The sequence below is a fragment of the Vanessa cardui genome, chromosome 26 (assembly GCF_905220365.1).
Source record: "Vanessa cardui chromosome 26, ilVanCard2.1, whole genome shotgun sequence".
Classification (NCBI taxonomy): domain Eukaryota; kingdom Metazoa; phylum Arthropoda; class Insecta; order Lepidoptera; family Nymphalidae; genus Vanessa; species Vanessa cardui.
Window position 1 is genome coordinate 3,728,877 of NC_061148.1, and position 8,474 is coordinate 3,737,350.

The window sequence follows — 8,474 nt, forward strand, 5'->3', positions numbered from 1 at the left end:
ACTTTAGAAGGAATCTCCTTTACTTCTCAAAACACACTTATTTTAGTATGAGGATCATCATCACCTTGTACAAAATTAATAAGAACAGTATTACATTTTACATTATTATTAATTTGCTTGCTAAACAAAGGCAAATGACCACCAATAAGCCAGCCCAAATTGAACTGTGTAATCTAGGACACCCTGGGCCCAAAACAGATCCGAACCGAGGAGCATATCAACTTGAGACGGTTCATAAAACTTGGGATCCCCTAGGATAATATGACTAGGAATTTTAAGTGAATTAATATCAAAATTAGAATTAGGTAGCGAACTAGTAAGTTGGTTCATGACATAGAAATTGGATGTAATATTAAAAAACGTATTAAATGATTTAATTTGAACAGCACCTGCCTGACAGCATCCTGAATAATTGTTACCAAAACCAATAACATTCTTAGTAGAGCTTAAAGGGGTGACATCTAGTGACAATTTTCGTTTCGAATTTAAAGTTAAAAATGAGGTTTGACTGCCACAATCTTAAAAAGGCGCGCACGGTTACCGATTTACGCGTCCTTGGATTGACAGCCTCAATCAGAGCCGTCGACAGTAGGACTTGACTCATATTATCATTACAAAAGTTAGCTAGTGTGTCGACGGGGCTAATATTGCTTACAGTAGTAGTTGTATTGCCTTCGATATTTGTAGTAAGGTGCAGGAGTGAGTTGTGCCTTTTTTACACTCTCGGCAAAGACCAAAGCGACATTGACTAGAAAAATGACCAGGCTTCAGACGATTCTTACATAGTTTCAATTTAGTCGCCTGGGTAATACGATCACTAACGCTCGTCGCCCTAAATTATGGACAGTAAAAAAAAATAGTGTTGCTATTACTAGTGCACGCATGTGACTTCAAGTATGAACATTCCGATTTCGAACTAGTAGCAGTCGCGGCTCGCTACTGACCATGATTAGACTTAGAAAAGCCCTCAGCCTGTGGTGTACTGATTCTAGAATGGATGCACGATCATTCAGAAACTTGTGAAAATCTTTAAGCGTGGGTGTACCAGTTGACGTCGTATTACGGTGTTCCTCCCATCTCATGAATATGTCCAGCTTAGATGAAACCAAATGTATGACAACTACAACAACAACATCCCAATGCTCAGTTGATTGTCTTAGACTGGACAGTGCACGCAAATTCTTACTCACGTGATCGACTAGGAAACGCAGTGATTTCTCAGATTCTTTATTTAGTGCGGTAATATTAAAAAGTGAACTGGTGATGATCTATTAATAAACGTTTGTTGTCATAACACTGAAATAGAAGGTTCCAAGCCTCCTCATAGTTATTGGAAGAAACTTCGAGATTCGCGCTGGTTCCCCCTCTAAATAAACAGTAAATAATGAAACTTATTGACGAGGCTAATTCGACTATTTTGATGAACTAGACATTTGAATGTTTCTCGAAATTCTATCCACTTAAGCTGCTAACCATCAAACTTAGCAATGTTAATTAACGGAAGCCTAAAACCGGTTTCATTATTGTCGAGCCCCCAATGGCTTACATTATGATAGTTACTAGATTCGCGGTCACTATCAAAGTGACTATGCGCCTGCAACAGGGTTTGAGCCGCCACAATATGGCTAATAAAGGCACTCTCAACGTATTCTCATTCCGCGAGCTCCTCGTCTAACTTATTAACATTAATAACTTCAATAACGCTTCGCAATTCGTCAAATTCAGAGGATAAAGCTTCAAACCTACTAAGCTAAAGAGTAAGTTCGGCCCTTTCTGTCGTAGTAACGTTTCCAACTTATCGAATCTATCAATATAATTTTTAAAATTAGTTATTTGTCCCTTCAGAACTCCGCTTTGAAATTAGTTCCGCCAAGTTTTCACATCGTCCTCGATTCTCATCGTAAAATATTAAATTTTAAAGATTGCAAAATTCGTGGGGAATAAATTGAATTAAAGTTTAAAACGCTCACGTCCGTTTCCGGTGGTATCTGCCGCACGGGAGGTCGAGGTGGTGCCTCAGCGGGCAGACATAGCGCGGCGACGTGGCGGTGCGGGAAGTATCGGTCCCGCTCACTATAGCGACAACCCTGAAATGTTCGGCGCTATGATCACCACACAGAATATGACGTAAGGCAGAACAAATGACGGCGTTTAGGGTTAAATTTAGTTACGATCGCTATATCGATGATAAAATTTACTAACGACAGCCTTTAAAAGTACTAAATAAGGTCAATTTAAAATTTAACAATTATATTTGATATTATTACATGTCTGATATTGTTTAAATATAATAAGTGTTAGAAATAATTCTTTATGCTAATACATTTATATTATAATTATATATTTAATAAACTCATATTTTTTTAGTGTATCCGTTTTCGTAAGTGTAATCGATTTTAAAACTGGTATGGCTGTATAAAATAATACAAGATGTTTTCCCGCGAAAACGGATTATTAAAAAAACAAGAGAAAGTCACGCATGGAACATTTTTTAAAAATAATTATTGTAAAAGATTTGATTTGTAAACTTCGGGGCAATAATATAAAAATAAAACCTGAAATAAATAAATATTATACTTTCTACTGGCGTATTTAATATCAGAAGCGGGATAAATTTCGTTTCAAAAATGCCTCGTTATAAACGACCACGCTCAGGAATACGCGATGATTTTGATAAGCGAAAAAGACAATCTGTTGAAGACGATGATACTTCTCATAACAAAAGAGAAAACTCAAGAAAAAATAAAGATAACGCTAAGAAGAGACACCATGCTACAAAAAATATTAATATGCACATTAGAGGAAATAGAACTAGAACACCAAGTCCCATACAAAGAAATACAGCAAAAAACTCGGCGACTAGACAAGATTATATGAATTTAACTGAAAACAGTTATGCGATGGGACACGAGGGCGTTACAAAAAGAAGGAGTTGTTCTGCGACCGGACGAGATATTGCGCCTTCAAGAGTTTGTTCTGCGACCGGACGAGATATTGCGCCTTCAAGGGTTTGTTCTGCGACCGGACGAGATATTGCGACTGCAAGAGAGTATTCTGCCACCAGACTAGATAGTGTGAACGGTGAAGGTGAGTTCCAGGCTGGAGATTTTCGTCCAGTTCGGGAACAAGCGATCAATGATGACACTGAGACAATTTTTTCTCCGAGATCATCGACCGTGTCAAAGCACATGCCATTTAATACATTAGGTGAGTCAGATTTAAATTCATCGAGAGCAATACTTAACTTTGGTGATTTAGCTAAATTTGTTCAAACATTAATAAGGCCTAGTTTACCGCATAATAATAATTTATTACCGGAATTTGATCCATCTGTAAAGAATCATCGTATCGATTTATGGCTCTCAAAGGTAAATGAGTGTGCAAAAATATATGGATGGAGTGAATCTCATATTGTACATTTTGCTTTACCGAAGTTGTCTGGTAATGCTAAAAAATGGTATAATAGTCAAAATACTGTTTTACATACCTGGTCAGAGTGGCAAATATTACTTCGAAAAGCTTTTCCATCCGAAACTAACTTCGGAGTCGTTTTAACAGAAATGCTTGAAAAACGAATGAGGATAGGAGATAGCTTAGATGATTATTTCTATGAGAAAAATAATTTATTAAATGCGTGTGATATATTTGGGAAAAAGGCTGTAGATTGTATTATACACGGTATAGATGATCGTACAATACGTGCAGGAGCGTCATCCGCTCGTTTTACAGAACCTGAAGATCTCTTGAAATTTCTTAAAGACGTTTGTAAAGAACATAAAGATATTTATCGTTATTCTAATTTAAATAGAAATAAGCTAAATAATCATTTATTCTGTAATAAATGTAATGAACCTGGGCATCGCACAGTACAATGTCGTGCCAAAAATTCGAAGTTAAATTTTGAACCTGATAGTTTTTCACAATTATGCTTTAATTGTAACGAAAAAGGGCATAGGGTTTACCAATGCTCTAAACCAATTTTAAAATGCGATAGGTGTAATAAATTCGGTCATATTATTGCAAACTGTTCACAAAAAACTAACAATGTATTGAACAACGAAAAACGTGTATTATTGTCAGAAAGTACGAGCGTAAAAAATTCTAAATATTATAAGCAGGCAGTAATAAATTCTTCATTTACAATTGAATGTTTTGTTGACTTGGGAAGTGATTGCACGCTTATACGACTAGAAACTACTACTGAATTTGGGTTACATATTTCAACTGATAATTTACCAATTATACGTGGGATAGCAAGTGTTGGAGTTCAACCTTTAGGGAAAACACATTTTTTATTACGTTTAGACTCTGTTGAAGCAAACATTATGGCATATGTGGTTGCTAACAATATTCTACACACGCAGATGTTAGTAGGGCAAAACTTTACTGAGTTACCTAATGTGATTATTACAAAGACAGAAAACACATTAAATATTTTGTCAAAGAATAATAATGACGATTTAACTTGCTTAGAACCAGAACCTAATGTAAAATATAGATTGTATGTGTCATTTGATTGTCAGGTAGATAAAATAAATTTAGTTAAGTGTTGTAGTAATGAAATAGTAGAGGCAACAGTTTATATAAAAGGTGGTTATCGAAACGTTAATGATAAAGAATATTGTATCCAAGAGGGTTTATATATACGTTAAAAGATGGTAAATGTCAAATCAGTGTAATAAATTTTTCACACTGTCCATTATACTTTACGAGCAACTTTGTTATAACCAGATTTTATTTGATAGAACAAGATAAAAATTGTAGATATTTGTCAAGTGTAAAGTGTTTTAAAATAGGAGCGAATTTGACATCCATTCCTCGCGAAGAAATAACTATAAACTCTAATTTAACTCACGAACAAAAAACGAAAATATATTCACTTATAGATAGATATAGGGATTGTTTCGCTCAAGACCTCTCTGAGCTTGGTTGTACTAACGTAACAGAGTTGACCATAAAACTTACTGATGAAACTCCGGTAGTTTATCGTCCTTATCGACTGAGTCAAGCAGAAAAAGAAATAGTTAGAACGCTGGTTAGAGAGCTCGAAGAAAATGATATAATTGAAGAGTCTGATTCATCATACGCGAGTCCAATACTGCTGGTATCAAAAAAGACAGGTGGATATAGATTATGTGTGGATTATAGAGCACTGAATAGAAAAATTTTAAAGGATCACTTTCCATTGCCTAGAATAGATGACCAGATAGACCTCCTTAGTGGAAATAATTTTTATACTAGTTTAGACATGGCAAGTGGTTATTATCAGATTCCTGTTCAAAAAGACTGTAGACATCTTACAGCATTTATTACTCCTGATGGTTTATATCAATTTCGTAGAGCTCCCTTTGGATTAGTTAATTGTCCTGCAATTTTTCAACGTACAGTTAACAAAATACTTAATAAATCTCCAAATAAATGTGCAATTGCTTACATGGATGATTTATTAATAACGGGTATACATTTTGAAGACTGTTTTTTAAAGTTACAACAAACTTTTGAACTCATTCGTGAAGCTGGGCTTACTTTAAATATTAAAAAATGTAGATTTTTTGAGACAGTAATAGATTATTTGGGATTAGAAATATCCGTTGATGGAATAAAACCTGGTAAGTCAAAAATCACAGCCGTAGAATCTTTTCCAGAACCAAAGAATGTACATGAAGTCCGTCAGTTTATAGGCTTAGCAAGTTATTTTCGAAAGTTTATCAAAAATTTTGCTATTATCGCTAAGCCATTGACAGATCTTACTAAACAAAATGTTAAATGGAAATGGGAGCAACAGCAAAAAGAATCTTTCTTAACATTAAAGCAAATGTTGGTACAACGACCAATATTAAGTATTTTCAATCCTGACTATGTTACTGAACTACATTGTGATGCATCTAAATTAGGTTTAGGTGGAATTTTATTACAAAAGGAAAATGATAATTCTAAACTCAATGTTATAGCTTATTTTAGTCGCAAGACTACAATTGACGAGGAAAAATTACATGCCTACGAGTTAGAAACCCTTGCAGTTGTTGCCTCGCTTAATCGTTTTCGTCCATACCTTATAGGTAAATCTTTTAAAATCCTTACAGACTGCAATGCCTTACGATCTACGTTCTTAAAACGAGATCTCATTCCCCGAGTTGCCCGTTGGTGGATAGCTTTTCAGGAATATGATTGCTCTATAGAGTATAGACCGGGGCATTCGATGCAACATGTTGATGCACTCAGTCGCAATCCTATTCTCAGTGAAAATGATTCACAGACTTATGATCATTTTACTAGGGTATTGCAAATCTCTCAAGATGACTGGCTTCTTAGTTTGCAATTATCAGATCCAAAAATACAACACATCAGGTCTGTTTTAGAAGATAATAGTTATAAAGACTTAGTTGATATAAAACAAAATTTTGTTATACGAAACAATCGCTTGTATCGTAAAGTAGGGGAAGATTTAAAATGGGTGGTACCCAAATGTGCAAGATGGCAAATATGCCAACGTAACCATGATGAGATAGGCCATTTTTCAGCGGAGAAAACTTTGGAAAAAATTAAACGTGATTTTTGGTTTCCACGAATGAAAAAATTTGTCTTTAAATACGTAAAGGCATGTTTACATTGCGCGTTTAGTAAGGAACCGGCGGGTCCAAAAGAGGGTTTTCTTCATAGTATTCCAAAAATTGCCATACCATTCCATACGGTCCATATAGACCATTTAGGCCCGTTTATAAAAAGTTCTAAGGGAAATCAATATCTTTTACTAATTGTAGATGGTTTCACAAAGTATTGCATTCTTAAAGCTCTTCGCAATACAAAAACAGCACCAACAGTTTTAGCACTAAAAGATGTTTTTAGCTTATTTGGATACCCTGTCAGAATTATTTCTGATCGAGGTACGTGTTTTACTTCATCCGAGTTTAAAAGGTTCTGCACAGAATACGAAGTGTCTCACATACTTAACGCGGTTTCAGCTCCAAGGGCCAACGGCCAAGTGGAGCGATATAATCGGACCGTTTTAGATTCGCTTAGAACGTATAATGATGGGCTAGGAGAGAATAAGTGGGACCAAGTAGTAAATAAAATACAATGGGGATTAAATAATACGATTAATAAGGGAATAGGAAAAACTCCGGCAGAAGCACTATTTGGTAAACGTTTGTTAGGACAGGGCGAAGGTAATCTAGGTGATACAGTTTCCGATACGAGACAAAATGACAAAGGTTTAGAAACTATAACGAAGGAAATAAATAATTATATTGAAAAAGATCAAGAAAAACAAAGTTTGAGATTTAATAAGACAAGAAAGAAGGCTAAGGTTTACAAAATAGGTGATTTAGTTAAAATTTTAAAAAATAATCCATCTAATGACGGTAAAAGTAGAAAACTATTACCAAAATTTACAGGACCATTTCGTATATCAAAAGTGTTAGACCATGATCGATACGAGGTTTCTAGTATTCCAGGTTCAAATATCACTAAAGGCCGGTATAGTAATGTTTGGTCAGCTGATCGTATACAGCCTTGGATAAACATGTCTTATAATGACGATGATGATGATGATAATGAAGGTAGTTCTGGTAGTGAACTTAGTCTTAATTAAATTTATAGTTATGGCTGAACTTAATAAATATGAATTTGTATAATTTTACCGAATGTAAACTCAACACAAATTGTAACAGATTATATTTTATTTATTTGGTTTGTAACAAATAATTTTATTTTTTTTATTTTTATATATGAATTTGAAGCGTGTAAGAACATTCATAATGTTACCGAGTATGAAATTAATTTATATATTGAAACGACTGTAAAAAAATTATATTTTAGAAAGATTCTAGAATATAAGGCAAAAATATATATATATATAAATGTATAAAAATGTTGATTAGTGAGATAATGAATTATTTGTTGTTGGGAAGTTTCACACGGTCACACAGGTGATGAGGGGTGAAGTGCTAACAACATAGAGAGAATATATTTGTTGGGAAGTTTCACACGGTCACACAGGTGATGAGGGGTGAAGTGCCAACAACATAGAGAGAATATATTTGTTGGGAAGTTTCACACGGTCACACAGGTGATGAGGGGTGAAGTGCCAACAACATAGAGAAAATATATTTGTTGGGAAGTTTCACACGGTCACACAGGTGATGAGGGGTGAAGTGCCAACTACATAGAGAAAATATATTTGTTGGGAAGGTTCACACGGTCACACAGGTGATGAGGGGTGAAATGCCAACAAGATAGAAGAGAAAAGATTTTTGTTGGGAAGTCACGCACGGTTGTGACTGCGGGAGTTTGCTAGAACTGTGGTTAGGAAGTCTTACACGGTCACAATGTGTGATGAGGGGTGAGGTGCTAACCTTTGCAGTCAATACTACCGTGGTCATTAATGAGGGGCGTGGTGCCAACTTATTAGTTGAGATGAGTAAGTTTGAGGACAAACTTTATAGTCAGAATGGCCGAATGTTAGAAATAATTCT